At 40.4% G+C, this 16,308-nt stretch overlaps 1 pseudogene; it reads right to left on the bottom strand.

Annotated features, from left to right (window-relative positions):
- The window catches only part of LOC122127993, an 81,847-nt pseudogene extending 66,042 nt beyond the window's left edge, over nt 1-15,805 (bottom strand).
- Between the last annotated feature and the right edge of the window lie 503 nt (nt 15,806-16,308).

Genomic DNA, 16,308 nt, shown 5'->3' with positions numbered 1-16,308 from the left:
AGTAACTAGGGGGTCAGGTCTTCTCCATTTTTGTGTCAGGGGGTCCTTCCACCTGACTTTCACTTGGGGCTTAGAGTTTAGTTGTCCCCATTGCTTCCGTAATCTGGATTCAGTTGCCCCTTTTGAAAAATTTAAAATGTTAACGGTAAGCAAAACTATCTGTAACTGTATATGGGGGCTAACTCCCCCTTTTTGTTTTAATAATTGCTCCTTAAGACATTGGTGATTTCTTTCTATAATTGCTTGGCCTTGGGGATTATAAGGAATTCCTGTAATATTTAATGTGCCATTTGTCAAAAAACTCTGACATTGCTTTACTAACAAAACAGGGTCCATTATGGGTTTTAACTTGTGCTGGTAGACCCAAGGTGGCAAAGCATTGAAGAAAATGTGCTTATGAATGTTTGGTTCTTTCTCCTGTATATGATGTCGCCCACCATGCTCCTGAGTAGAATCTATAGAGACAAAGATATATTTAAACTTGCCTAAAGCTTGGAGATGAGTAACATCCATTTGCCAGAGGATGTTAGGTTTAAGGCCTCTGGGATTTACCCCTGGTGGTTGTAATGGGGGTACTTTTAAGAAGGGCTGGCATGTTTTACAGGTATGTAATATCCTTTTGAGGTCCTTTACAGGAATCTGAGGAGATCTATGCTGAACACCTCTCCAATTAATGTGGGTTAAATCATGCAAACAGGTAGCCTCTTGTAACATTAATACTTGCATGCAAGTCGCTAACTGGTCTGCCCAATTATTGCCTAGGGATAAAAACCCAGGAAGTTTTGAATGCCCTCTCAAGTGCTGAATATGAATAGGGGCTCCCGCCCTTCTAATAGGCCTTTAAGGATAACCATAAGAGGGGAAATATTGTTTTCATCCAGCTTACTATGTGCCTGGGGAATATGAGGAAGCAAGTTAATCATATATAGGCTATCAAAATACAAATTAAAGGGTTTTTGAATGTCCTGAAGAGCCATAATTATGGCCTGCATTTTTTTATATTGTGCTGACCCTTGACAAGGTTGAAATCTTTGTTGGCTCGGGGTCTTTTGTTGCTCCTCAAATGCTGCATATGCAGAGCCTGCTTTACCTCCATCAGTAAAAACATGGAGGGCTACAAGTTTAGGTTTGGTCAATGGCCACTGCTCCACCCAGATAGGGCTTCTGGGCTTCTGGGGACAGTGGCCTTTAGGATTGGGGGTGCACCGAGCGGGTCCCCAATGTTCTTCTCTGTAATTATGAAAGTTTAAAAAATCCTTTTCCTTAACTCCCTCTAGATCCTGTTTAAGCCTTTGTGCTTCTTCTCCATCCAGGATATCATCATAGGCTGCTCAATGGTCTGTAGTGACCACGACTTCCATTTGTCTTAGCGTGTCTTGCCCTAGTAAATTGGCAGTGAGGTTTTTTGCCACTAAAGGGCATATTTTTCCCTGTTCTCCATCTGGGCTAGTCCATTTCATAAGGGCGACTGTCTCTTTGGACTGGGAGTTGCCCCCTACCCCCCAATATCGGGGGCCCATGTGCAAGCTTAAAGTCCAAGGGTACTTCCTCCTCCCTGAGTATGGTTTGATCTGCCCCCGTGTCAATTAAACAGTGAAACCTCTTTCTGCCTATGAGAATACTCATTTTAGGGTGGATTCCTTCTACCAGGGGGACGGTCCAATGGACCTCAGTCACCCAGCCACGAGGCTGCCTGGGCCTCACAGCAGAGGGGGTTCCTCCTTGAGTTAACGGGGCTGGAGGATGCCCCTCCCCTAGTTTAAACGCTTCCCATTTACAAAAAATTTGGATCAATAATCCTTTTTCCAATGGTACCCCTTCCTGCACCTGGGGGAGGGTGTAGGGAGCGGTTTGGACCACCCAGGCCGGTTGTCGGAGGGATTGTTGTGAATAGTCCCTCTTAAAGTGCCTCTCCTGCCCACATTTAAAACAAGTCCCTCTCCCCATTGGTCCTAGAGTTCCTCGGCCCTGGGCTTCCAGTGCCTGGGTAATAGCCTCAGTCATAGCAGATGTCTGAACCTGTAAAGCTAAAGCTAATGATTGGGACTGGTCCTGTTGCATTACCACATCCTGTGAGGCCACCACCCACCTGCTCAGGGAACTCTCTCTCAATCCCTTGCAGGCCATGTGGTGGTCTGCATTCATCCCTTCCCAGACTAGCAGCTTTATAAACTGATCTCGGAGGTTTCCTGCTGGCAGCTTGTGGTTAATACTCTGTTAGAGTTGGTCTACAAACTCAGCTAGAGGCTCACCCGGTTTTTGTCTCACTCCTGCTATGGGGGACTCAGTAGTCCAATCATCCAGTTTGTACCAAGCAGCAAGTCCTGCCTGCCTCACCTGGTCACAGTATGGGCCAGGTATTGTGGCCTGTTGGACAACCAGTGTAGTACCCTTCCCCCGTTTCTGTTAACATGGCATAAATAATAGGTATCACGGGTTATTCTCTGCTTTCACTCTGCATTCCCCCTTAAAGAAAGCACACCATTTAATAAACTGAGAACTAGTAAGGACAGCTTTGGCCACATCCAGCCTAGGGACACATGGGTGAAAAGCAATGTCCTGTAATAGGGTTTGAGCCCAAGGAGAATTTGGGCAGTACTCCGCCACCGCCTTACAGAGCTCTTTAAGATCCTTAGCTTCCCATGGATACCATTCCAAGGACCTATAAGCTCCTGGTGCCAGAGTGACCGGATACGCTTAGAGAAGTGAATTCTGTGGCCTAGGGTCCAGGCTTTCCGGTGGCCCTTTACTTCCAGGGTCGGCCTCCGAGTAGGTTACTTCCCCAGCCCTCGGCCCCTCCATGGAAGGTCGGTAGGGGTCCGAGTCTTGCAGGTCCCTCTTGCAGGTCACGTACCTCCTCTCCAATCAGGGGAATAGGGAGGGGGCCTAGGACCATCAGGGGCACCTGAATCAGAGGGGGTAACCTTCACCCTTGTTTTGACTTCCACTGTGTATGTTTCAGTGCGTTCTCTGTTGAATTTGACCCATTCCTTTTCTTTCTCACTTCCCAAGTCCTAATCCTCCTTTACTCCTTCTAAGCCTAATGTTGCCTCCTCCTCCTTCTTCTGTGAGATAGTATTACCCATACTAAGGTTTTCACTTACCCTGAGAGACCACTTAGCCTCGGCCGGTATCTTTTCCTTTCGTGCCCCACGTTGGGCACCAGATGTCGGGTCTTCGTCCGTCCATCCCACGAAAGATGGACAGGGTCCGAGGAAAGGTAAGTGCGGCCGGCCACAGACCCATTCCCCAGCCTCCCTCAGCCGGGGAGACAATCAGACGCAGCGGGGAGTCGTCAAGCAGGAAAACTCGTTTATTAACACAGAGCAAGCCATTTTTAAAGCAAAAAAGAGTGGGTGGCATGGCAGGAAAGGAAGAGAAACCAATCATTGTCAAGGCCACACCCTATCATGCACCTAAGCTTCCATGGTCTGTTTACACACTGAACATAAAGCAAATTGGGCTCTGCCTATTCACCTCCCTCTCAGCACCATCTTTGCTGCCCATGTGCTCTACAGTAAATCGGGCTCTGCCCACTCTCCTCCCTCTCAGCGCCATCTTTGCTGCCCACGTGCTCTACACACACACACACACACACACACACAGTATATATATACATACATGGTATGTATATATTTCACAAATATATTACATATTAAATATATCATATAATATTATATATGTAAAAAATACACAATTTTGGAGATGATATGTCATGGAATTCTCTGCCTTTGCTTTAAGGCAACATTCTCCTCATCTCAGCTTCCTAAGAATCTAGGATTATAGACCGGGACTAGGCAAAAAAGATTTCCTTTTAAATGCTACCGAGAGCCTGTCTTTAATTTCCAAGAAACACTAGAAACTTGAAGATAATAGAATGACGAAGTGAAATAGAACACTTCACTCACTGGAAAACTTTCAAAATTTATTTTAGACAAAAATTAGGGTCAGTGTTTAGATCTATCCTTGACAAAATTAATAAAATATTAAAGACAGGTATAGATCCCAGTTGGAAGTGTGGAAGTAAGACGATGGCCCATAAGTTTAAGACCTAGTACTGGTCCATAACCATATATTTAATGAAAATTAATTTTGTAGGCCAGAACTTGTTTTTTTTTTTATCTTTTGTGTTCAGAGGTATGTCTGCATTATGTGTAAACAGACTGCTCTACAAGGTATCTTTCTGGGTCATACAGTAGTTATTACATGGCTCTATGTAGACATTCAGCTTTCTAATGATTTTTTTCTACATAAATCAAGTAATGTTAATTAAGTGTCACGAAGAATGCCAAACCTCCATTTTCGTGCCCATCTCCATCTTGTCCTCCCTATTGTCCAGCAGTTTGTGTCAGTCAGCATAACTGAAGCTGGCACATGGAACAGACATGGACTCGATGGATCCTGGCTGTGATATGGTCCCAAATATAGCAAATACCAGAATCAATGAGATCCAAGCAGCAGTCCAAGGTTCCTAGTTGTATGAATGTCCTCGGCTTCCAATGGTCTCACCTGTCTCTGCCAGAAGCCTGTTAATGGCCTGTCACCATCAAAGCTCACACTGAAGTTTAACTTCTCAATGTAGCAGTGTCAGGAGGTGGAACCTTTAATAGAGGATTCTGTCATAAATGGATTAATGCTATCTCATTAACTCTCAAGGGACTAACATGATCACTGTTCGCAGTTGTAAAAAAACACCCTAAGAAATGGAAAAACTTGGAAAAAATTATATTAAGTGAAGTAAGCCAGGCCCAAAGAAACATAGGTCCCTTGGTTTCCCTTATTTGCAATATCTAGTATGTGTATGAGTCAAGCGGAAAAGGTCAGACAATGTGATGTTAGGAAAATGAACCCTTAGATATATATTTTAATGTTTTTTTCTTTCATGCATGTGTTTCTAACGCATTTATAAGATTATTTCTTTGTTGCTTTGTATGTCCCTCCCCCACAGTATAACCCCTGCTTTCACTATATTTGATGTCACTATAACTTGTGGAGGAGATGGGGAAAAACAAGTCATTTAAGGATACAGGTGGACCTGTTGCAACAATGAGAAGTACAAGTTGTCATGTTGAAAACGAGCTTTACAAGGTCGGTGTGGGGGTGGGGGGGTGGGGGGGGAGGATTAGGTCGGGGGGAGGCTGGGAAGGGATGTGAAGGGTAAACAAAGGAGGAGGCTGCAATGCTTGGTAAGAAATGTATGCATTATCCTGCCCATGTAATTGTAACCCCTCTGTACAGTATGTTCACAAATAAAATAAAATAAAATAAACATTAAAAAAAACACCCTAAGCCCTTACTCACTCTCATTCTAGAAGCCCTTACTCACTCTCATTCTAGAACATGCCATGATTCCAAAATCGTTTATGATGTGATGCACCTAGAGGCCTTGTCCCATGCACTACTATGCTATTTAAAATTTCCAGCCACCACTACTGTGAGTGAAATAGACCTCTTTTTCCGTATGAAGTATACAGCTTCAGGATTTTGTTAAATCATGACAAAATGGACTGAGATGCTATACTTTATTGTCTTTTCCATAGAACTGAGGATAAAACTGAGGGCCGTTCACTTACTAGGGCGATATTTTACCACTGGAGCCCTCTAAGGCTCCAACCTTTTTTTTTTTTTACAGTTTGCTTTTCAGATAGAGTCTTGTGCTAGCTTCACTCAAGCCAGCCTCAGAACCCAATCCTCCTATACCTCTGCCTCTCAGTAGCTGGGATTATGGGCCTGTGACACCATACTTTGCCACTTAAGAAGGCACTATTCTTTTGGGGAAAGATGATACAGACCACTGAGTTCCGTGTGTGTGTGTGTGTGTGTGTGTGTGTGTGTGTGTGAGTGTGTGTGTGTGTGTGTGTGTGTGTGTGTGTGTGTGTGTGTGTGTGGTGTATGTGTGTGTATTCATGGAAATTGGTCATGATGATTTATTTAGTACTGAGAGTGAATCTTCCTGGATGATCTGTATTCTTAATTCCGTTCACTCAAAAAAATTGCTTCTCTGGGTCTAGTGAGTCACAGTTGTAATCCTAGCTCCTCAGAATGCTGATATTTGAGGATCATATTTTGAAGCCAGGTGAACCAGGAAAAGTCCATGACACTCTTATCTTCATTTAAACACCAAAAAGTCACAAGTGGAACCTTGGCTTAAGTAATAGAGTAGTAGCCTTGAGGAAGAAAAATAGGAATAACAACTGAGTTCTGATCAAGTTTCAGGACCGGCACCCAAACAAAATCTCTAGATAACAATGGGCTATTACAATGAGCTCTTGTGCTATTGCAAGACACAATGAGATGTATAAGTCGTTATGTAGAAAAATGAATTTTACAACTTTGGTGGGGAAGAGGGGGGTGGAGGAACCGGTGGAGGGGGCAGGGGGGAGGATGGGAAGGGATAGGAAGGGAAAGGAGGAGGCTACAATGCTTGATAAGAAATGTACTCATTATCTTTACCATGTAATTGTAACCCCTCTGTACAGTATTTTCACAATAAAAAAAAGAAAAAATGACACAATTATACTTAATGAATTATCTCTACAGGACAGTTGCACTAAAAAATTCTAGTATTACTTCATAAGGTATGTTCTTTCTGGATCATCTTTTTGCCCCATTGTTTCTCTGAGAATGATGTCTTGATTTTGAAATAGAGGAGAAAAATTCAGTGATGAATTTGGCCTCTGTATCCCTCCCTCATCTATTATTGACATGTTCTCTCTTTTTATTTTTTGGCAGTCCTGGGGCATAAACTAAGGGCCTGGGCACTATCACTGAGCTTCTTTTTTCTCAAGGCTAGCACCCTCCCATTTAAGCCACAACACCACTTCCGGCTTTTTCTCTTTATATGGTACTGAGTAATCGAACCCTGGGCTTCATGCATGCTAGGCAAGCACTGTACCACTAAGCTACATTCCCACATGTTCTCTTTAAAAAATATGTCTAACCTGTTTATTTCTGTCCCATCTCTGAAGCCACTGCCAATGCTCTTGAATCTATTTGTTTCACTCCTAACTACCTTTCATTCACTGTAGCGCAAATTATTTTCTACTCCACCGAAAGAATTATCTTTCATTTTCTTAAACTGCACACTTGATAAGCTAAAATCAAACAACAACTCAATATTTCCAGTGTTTGAAATTGAGGACACTTAGATTAATAAATAGTTAATAATGAATAGCTAATAATCTACCGAAGTCAATGCACAAAAACCCAGATGCTTGGGAAGTCTTTTATTTTCTGCTAACCCCACAATATGCTCTGGTAGATAACAAATTTAAAGTCTACAGATGTAATTAGTTCCCACAAGAGGTGCTTATGAGTTACTTCCAAGGAGTGAGTGCAAATTAAGGCCTTTCTAGAAGTCAGTAACACAGAGTGAATGAAACAGTAAGGAGGGTATGTTTGTCAAGGAAGTATGGGGGTACCTGGGAGCTGACAACAGTGGCTGTATGATAGGTGTCCAGACAGCAGAAACCATAATCTTACAGCTAGAGGATCTAAAACCTACCAGGCATCCTTTAAGTTTGGAAGAGGTCCACACATTTTATGAGAGACTATAGCCTGGTGGCCTCCTGCTAGAAACTGAGCAACTGCTACAAAAAAGCCACACCCAAACTACTAGCTCAAACTTGTAGCCTACAATAGTTGGTATTCAGTGAGCAAACATTAAATTTCTGGTAACTTGCCACACAACATGACAAAAACATCACTCAGAATGCTGGTGGCTTACACCTGTAATCCCAGCTACATAGGAGTCTGAGATCTGAGGCTCTAGATTCAAAGGGATTTCAAGCAGCAATGTCTATGATACTCATATAGAAAAAAACCCTGGAAATTGGTATGGCACAATACCCTAAATTGAAGACCAAGTACCAACACACACACACACACACACACACACACACACACACACACACACACAAATTGAAAAATGAAAACATTTGTTGAAAACAACCTGGTATTTTCTTTGCTGTGTGTAAAACTCTAACATGTCTTAAACTTTTCCTTGTGCTTGAAGAAATTTATTAAAATTCTATAACTACATAACGACACAAATGTGTTGACCACACACTTTTTATATATCATATTGCAATTTTTACTGCAAACAGAGGAGTTTTCCTACTAATTTAATCTAATTATTGGCAGAAAGTGAATCTCATATCTTGGTATGAATACCTTAGTTGAAATTAAACATAATGTTCTTAATTAATCAAAAGGAAAAACTTACACTATATCTAAGGGACATTCCTTTTTGTCATTTTTCCTACAAATGAAATTAATTGATTGCAGCACTTAAAAAATATTTTATGCCAAATAAGTACAAGATTCTGATTAAAACTGAAAAATTTGAAGTGCTCTCAATTTCTGCCTCATTTAGATAAAGTACTTAAAGATGTCTTTGGTTTTCCATAAAGATATCGTATCCAAAAATTCATCCATACTGTAGAAATAAGTTAACTATAGGCTACCTATAAATTCACATAGATGTTTCTCAATTCACTAGAGCAAAAACACAATAAATTCGGACCTAATTCTATAAATATCCCATGAAAATATCTAGAACATTCCATTTTTCTCAGAACAATGAAAGCTGTCAACAAACTCACTAATAGTAAGAGAAGAAAAAAGAGCAAGTTTGTGATGGCTGACATTTTACAAAACCCTTATTCGCATATGGGTATACACACAAAACCATACAATGTTCAGGTTTACCTGGTAAGAAAAAGAACTCACCCCACAGAGAGAGAAAGACAATTGGGAGGAAGAAGATAGACTTAAGAATTACCTGAATGCATATCTTCCCATGTTTCCATCCATTTGCTTCGTAGAGTTTTCCTGGTGCCCCATTGCTCACTAAGTCAGACCTCAGTCATCCAGCGGAATCACTGGCACCCAGGACTTAAGTAACACCAATAATCTGCTCTCCCTGTGCAAAAATCACCAACTAAATGAAAAAGAAAACAAAGTGTATTTCAGGGTCACATAAAAAAGAACCCCTCCCCACACACAAAGAACCACATGCTTTGGGGAGAAAGAAAATTGTGTGTGTGTGTGTGTGTGTGTGTGTGTGTGTGTGTGTGTGTGTGTGTGTGGTTTGTGTGTTTGTAGAGGTACTTAAACCCAGGACTTGGGAACTATCCTTTAGGTGCTACCCTTTAGCTTCTTTGCTCAAGGCCAGTGCTCTGACACTTGAACAACACTTCACCTTTTAGTCATGAAGACAAGAGTATCATAATGTTTCCTACCCAGGCTGGCTTTGAACCTTGATCCTTAGATCTCAGCCTCCTAGTAGCCAGAATTACAGGCATGATCCATTAATGACTGTCATTTGTGACAGACCAATGTATTGACTTCAAACCCCAATTCCAGCACAAAAACCAAAAGCAAAACCAAACTTTATAGCATATAAATATACTGATAGCATATTAAACAAATATAATGAAATGTAGAGATCTTGGTGAAGGATATCAGAGAATGACATCATTATTAGCTTTTCTGGCTTTAGAAAACCTAAAATTACTTTCATAAAAGTAAAATAAGTACAGAAACACCTAGTACCAAGGTGTATGTTTCAAATAAACCACCTGTTGAGAACAAACTGAAAATGCAGTGGAAAACTAAGAATTTTAGAATTAAGTGATTGCTACGCAGAAAATATACCTGATCATCTGTACCTTCCAACTCTTTCAAATAGGCTACAGTAATGACACAAAAACTATTCTCCTTCTCATTACTCCTTATTTAAAAAACAGGTCTACTTTATTCTCTTTAGGAATACTTTGAATATTTGATTCACTTTTCCCAAAATGTGACTAAAGAAACTCAGTCTTTCAACAACGCCAAATTTTTTATCTTAGCATTTAAATAATTATATCATGTATCTTCTTTGGGTTGGGGGTATCAGAACAACTTTTAACTTGTTCTTTTACCTTTGCTGTTGGGTAGGTGTATTTTCACAAAAGAGAAAAGGGAAAACTCAGTAGATCACCTGATTTAAATGTAAGTGGCTAAAGCTACCAGCACAACTATGCTTATTGCAGCATTATTCACCATAGCTAAGATATGGAACCAACCCAGTTTCCCCTCAGTAGATGAATCGATTAAGACAATGTGATATACATGCATATATAAATCTACATATAATGGAATTCTATGCCTCCATCAGAAATACTGATATTGCCCCATTTGTTAGGAAATAGAAAGACTTGGAAAAAATGTATTAAGTGAAGTAAGCCAGGCGCTAAGGAACATAGGTCCTATGTTTTCTGTTATTTGCAATAGCTGGTATATATCTAGGACAAGCAGAAGAAGTCCAAAGCTATGTACATATGACCATATAAGATGATGTTAAGCAAAATGAACCCCGAGAGTACACACGTGGTGTTTTCTTTCTTGCCATGGTTTTAAACATATTTATAATGTACTTTATGATTTTTTTTATTTCTTTTGTATGTTCTTCCCCCATGGTATAACCCCTGTTTTCACTCTATTGATTCTGGTGTCCTGCATCTTATATATACATTTTTCTAATTTGGGTAGGGGAAGGGAAAAAAAACAAAATGCTTAAATAAGGATACAGGTTAACCCATTGTAACAATGAGATGTACAAGACACTATGTTGAAAACGAACTTTACAACTTTGGAGGTGGGGGAGGGGATGGAAGAGTTAGGAAGGTCTGAGGGAAGGGATGGTAGGGGAAAAACAATGGAAGGGGTAAAAATGCTCCATAGGAAATGTAGTCATTACCTTACTCATGTATCTGTAATCCCTCTGTACTGTATCTTTACAATAAAAATATATGTTAATAAAAGGAAAACAATAAATTTAAGTGGTAACTTACTCAAGTGGCTGAGATCTGAGGATCATGGTTTAAAACCAGCTCAGGCAGGAAAGAGAGAGACTCTTATCTCCAACTGAAAACCAAAAAGCTGGAAGATGTAACTCAAGTGGGAAGGTGCTAACCTTGAAAAGCAAAAATTGGGGGTGGGGACAGAGGACACCACCCAGGGCCAAACTTCAAACCCAATGACCACCACACATATACACAAAATTCTAACTAACAAAATTTCATATCTACATCATCTGAACTGCCTAATTGGAAATGTGCATAAGAACTTAAAAATATTTCTATTTTTAAGAAATACATTTTAATACATTTCTACTGTAAAAATACTGTATATAGGTGTTACAGATACATAAGCAAAGTAATGAGTACATTTCTTATCAAGCATTGTTGCCTCCTCCTTTGTTTTTCCCCTACCATCCATTCCCTCCCACCTCTACAACTACACTCCTCCTCCCTCCCCCCCTAAATTGTTAAGTTCGTTTTTCTACATAGTGTCTTGTACATCTCATTGTTACAATGGGTCAACCTGAATCACTATTTAAGCATTTTGCTTTTTCCCTTCCCCTCCCCAAATTAGAGAAGTGTATATACAAGATACAGGGCACTGACATCAAATACAGTGAAAATAGGGGTAATACCATAGGAAAGGAACATACAAAGAAACAAAAAAATCACATGGTACATTATAAATATGTTAGAAACAATAGTAAGGGGGAAAATAACCTGTGTCCCTATCTTGGGGTTCATTTCACTTAACACGTCTTATCTGTTCATAAGAAATACATTTTAAAAAAGAAATATATCAACACAATTTTTTATATGTGCAAAATCCATTATTATTTGGGACCATGACATTGTTTGAAAACTAAGAAAATAAAGGTTAATCTAAATATACATATACCTCTTTCATTTGCACACTTGTAATTTTCCCTTGGATTTTAAGAACAATATAGTGTTTTCATCCTAATGCAAACCAGATGACCCAACTAGTCACAAACACATCAAGATAACAAACAAGGAATGTGTAAGAACTAATTTTTTTGGAATCCTTGCAAAATGATCTAATTTTCGATTAAATTGTAATTTCCCTTTCTTTACAATAGGTAATTGGGAATTACAGAGTTCCATCCTGTATATTTAATGTTCGGGATTTTGTGTTTCTCTCTCTGTATGTAATTTCCATGAGTGCATGAGAAAATGGAAGGAAATCCACTATGTGTTCTCTTCTTTTCCCTCTCCCTCTCCCTCTCCCTCTCCCTCTCCCTCTCCCTCTCCCTCTCCCTCTCCCTCTCTCCCTCCCTCCCTCCGTCCCTCTCCCTCTCCCTCTCCCTCTCCCTCTCTCCCTCCCTCCCTCCCTCTCTCTCTCTCTCTCTCTCTCTCTCTCTCTCTCTCTCTCTCTCTCTCTCTTTCTGCTTGCCTCTCTGCTTGTGTCCTTGAGAGGTGAAGTGCAGACGGGGTCTCAGGGAACCTCCTCTAGATTCCTTCTCAAAGCAAGCCATCCTGGCTTAAATTCTCTTATCTATAACTTTCTCTCTCTCCTCAAGTACATCCACATTGTGTTACTGTGTGATCTGTCTGCCTTTTTGTTTATATATTTGTCTGATTCCTATTTGTCTGCTTCCTGTTTGCCTGCTTCCTCTTTGCTTACTTACTTAATGTTCCACCAAGTTTTCTTACCATCCTGACATGTTTTTTGCCATCTTGGCCATGTGGTTGGTTTTTATACAACCCCACACTTTTAACAAGTACTTAAAGGTCAATTAATATGATAGTGTGTCTTATCATTAAAATTGTTTTAAAGGTTTGACTTTTACTTTGTTTGGTGTTGCCCATTTTTCTAGCCCATGGTTTGATCATAAAATGGGCAAAATGTATTTTGCCACTAGAATTCTGAAGAACTTATGCCCGATTTTCATTTTTTAAAAAATAATTATGCCTTAAAATTTTTGTGCAAAAGTGTGTGTGTGTGTGTGTAAACATGTTTAAAGTACTTTCATTGTAATGGATAAAAATTGTTATCATGGTCTAAAATTATTTGCTTTTTCATTTAATGTAACTAATGTAAACCTGTGTTAAAGGACATAATTATTAATTTTGCTGTTTGTTAAAAGGAAAAACTTTTATCAACAGTAGTGGTGATGTGAGCCTAAAATCTACCAAACTGATCTGACCCTACTGCCTGACTAGGAAGGTCCAAAGTAAATTGTTTTGAGGCAGTTCTGAGATAACTGGCTCTACAGGCCAAAGTTAAAAAAAGGAAATGGTTTTAAATTCAAACCACAGAGAAGCTCATCAATTTTGGTGTAAACAAATGTGTCTACGAGTTATGACATTATATTTTTTTTAAAAAAGAAGGGAAAAAGAAAGAAATTAACATTAACCACAAAACAGTTGAGTAGCATGATATGAGTACATCTTGAATTTTACAAGATAGGAAAAAGAGTGAAGCCTTGCTAAAGTCACACAGGGGGTGGACATTGAGAGGAGTAAAGCCCTGGTAAAAACGAAGCATTCTGGAAGGAAGGGAACAGAGCCTCATTAAAGTGGCTCCTGTTGGTTAGGCAAGTCAGAGAGGGACAGGGCTAAGGAAAGTAGCAGGAGTTGTCTAGGTGGGGCTATTAGGGGCAGAGCACTGTTCTCACAGTTGAAGGGTTTCCATTCACTGCAGCTTGCTGAGCAGGTGAGCTAGAGACTGAGGCTCTCGTGACTTTTGTAGTGGATTTAAATTCACAGGTAGTGATTTCAGATGCTGTGTAGAGAGAGGTCTTATTACCTCACCAGATCACAAACCCTCTGAATCTGGCCACCACCTGTCCACATTTAGCTGACTCATGAGACACTTCCCTCATTTGAGAGATGATTTCTCAACTTTTCCATTGAGTAAAAGAAAAAAAAAACTCTGATGGCAGCACTTCCTATCAGCAATGGGCTGGTTCTTCATTCACCTTCTCTGAAAATATCAGCACACATGAACATATAACAGCTCCTGTCATCTCTCATCTTCCAACCCCTGGTCTTTCTGAGCCCACTTGGTCCTTCCTGAAACCCGGAAGCTATTCAGGATGCCAAGAACAATATAAATCATGTAGAGTCTCAGCTCTAAAGAACACTTACCTGAAATTTCTGAGAAAATACAAAGAACATAAAGGAATGGAATGAATATCTTTTGATAACCAAAGGAACTGAAAGATGTGTGTGTGTGTGTGTGTGTGTGTGTGTGTGTGATATAATAGATAATGACAAACACTCCACTCTAACACCCTTTCTATTATCAGAGTTATGTAATACATAACACATGAACCAAAAGGTGTTAGAAATTTGCAACTCCAAAGACTTCAAACCCTGTTCTAATACCAAAAGGATGAAATTCTCATGCCATTTTTTGAGGCAGTACTCAATACCCTGGTGGTATTTATTTATCAAGATTCATTATAATGTCACCTTCTTTTGGATTTTTTTTACTTTTTCTGTGACTGGAATCATGAATCCTTAGAATTGTATGAATAAATGTCCCCAAACAATATCACAGGAGGCTTCTCTAGTCTGCATAGGTTTGTTCTGGGAGAAGCCATTCTGACAGCAGGCTAGGAACACATGAGAGAAATGGTCTTATGTCAGAATTGTGGCCTTAACAGGTTAGCTTCAAACTTAAATGGGATGGAGGAAGAAGTTCCATTAGAGGTCATCTCTCTCAAGGGTTTGGAAACCAAGAAAAGTGATGGTGGACTCAGTTGTTAATTGTTATTTGAGACCTCACTATGGGTAACATAAAAACAGTAGCAACAGCCAGGCACTGGTAGCTTATGCCTCTAATCCTAGCTACTTAGGCTATACAGACTACAGTTGGAAACCAGCCTATGCAGTAATGTCCACCACACTCCTATCTCAAATTAACCACCAGAATTCTGGAGCTGTGACTTAAGAGATAGGGTGTAATCCCTGAACAAAAAAAAGCTCAGGAGCATTCAGGGCCTGAGTTTAATCCCTAGCTCAGGCACAAAAATGTTAGCAGCAAAAACATGTCTACTGTGGAGATTTCAGGACAATTTAGGATGTGGATGTTCCAAACTACCCTTGGAGACTGTGTTTTGATAGCGACTCTTACTTTGCCTATAAATGAAGTGTGCCTAACTTCAGCAATGAGAGCGGACATGGGTAGAATCCTTTCTGAATGTGGGAAGAGGAGAGGCTAGCTGGATGATGGAAGAAGTCTAAGTTTGCAGCCCTTAAACACTGCTCTTACATGGTGGCAATCACCTGATAGTCCCCAGGGTTACCTGGGAAGCGTGGAGAATAATATGGAAGAAAGTACTTCTTCTTCTTTTTTTTTTTTTACTAGAGAGTTATAAGATGAATTGTTTTTCTTACAGCATAAAGGGAAAAGTTGTGTCCAATACCTCACCGTCCTGTGTTGATATTGTGACATCCTGAACCAGATTGTCCTCTAATTCAAGCTGCTTGTGAATGATTACCTGCTATGCAGCCCTGTGCTGGTTGCTAGGTGGGTACCCCCTTGGCCACCACAGAAAATTGTCACTTTCCACTTAGCAGGTAGTCCTACTGGAATCTGTGGCTGCCTGGATATGATCCCATGCCCCCAGGACTAGACTAGAGGCTGGACTACCAGGCTCTAACTGTGCAACCCTACACACCTATACATGCTGAAGTGGAAGCACTGGGACTGGAATGACATCCTTGGGCTGGAAGGAAGACCAACTGAGGAGGGAGAAATGGAAGAAATCTTTGGAGCCAAGATGAAGAAAACAAAGGATTCATTTTGTCTAAGAAAGGGAAGATCCAGCCTAAAGGCTCTCCTTGCATATATGAATGTATGAGGACTTGTTGGGACTATAGCTAGCAAGTGCAAAGTCAAGTTGTACCCTATGCTGGTGGCAGAGCCATACCTGGGAGTATCCAACATCTTTGGGCCATTGAGTGGACCCTTTATGTCCTCTAGACATGGTAGCAATGGCTTATCATATCTAAGTGGAAGCTAGGCCTCAGACTCACCCCTCACTCCACCAGCTTCACCAATGTACTCTCCTCAGCATCCACGCCTGACAACGCAGAAGGTCAATGTATACTCTCTTGTGGCATCTGGGCTGGTCCACACTATGAGCACTTAAGACTATGCAGATTCTCTCTGTTCTAAATCAGAGGATCTTTTCCAGATATGACCTCCCTATGGCACATGCTCATGTCAGTGAAAGCTGATTTCTGTGATAGTGTGTTAATAATTGTCTAAAGGGAACAGGGGAAAGTAGTATCATCCATTGGATCCATGTGGATTTAGATTATGGTTTGGTAACTAGCAACAAGCACAACAAATTTGGTCAATAAGTCAATATCAAGGACTACTAAAGCTCCACACTGGTTACACATACCTATAATCCTACCTCATCAGGAGGTTGAGATGTTAGGCTCAGAGTATGAAACCAGACTGTCCAGAAAATTCCTGTAAAAC

Source organism: Dipodomys spectabilis, unplaced genomic scaffold, assembly GCF_019054845.1.
Source record: "Dipodomys spectabilis isolate Male_0828 unplaced genomic scaffold, ASM1905484v1 ptg000010l, whole genome shotgun sequence".
Classification (NCBI taxonomy): domain Eukaryota; kingdom Metazoa; phylum Chordata; class Mammalia; order Rodentia; family Heteromyidae; genus Dipodomys; species Dipodomys spectabilis.
The sequence above is the reverse complement of the archived record's forward strand: the minus strand, read 5'-3'. Positions and strand labels throughout refer to the sequence as shown.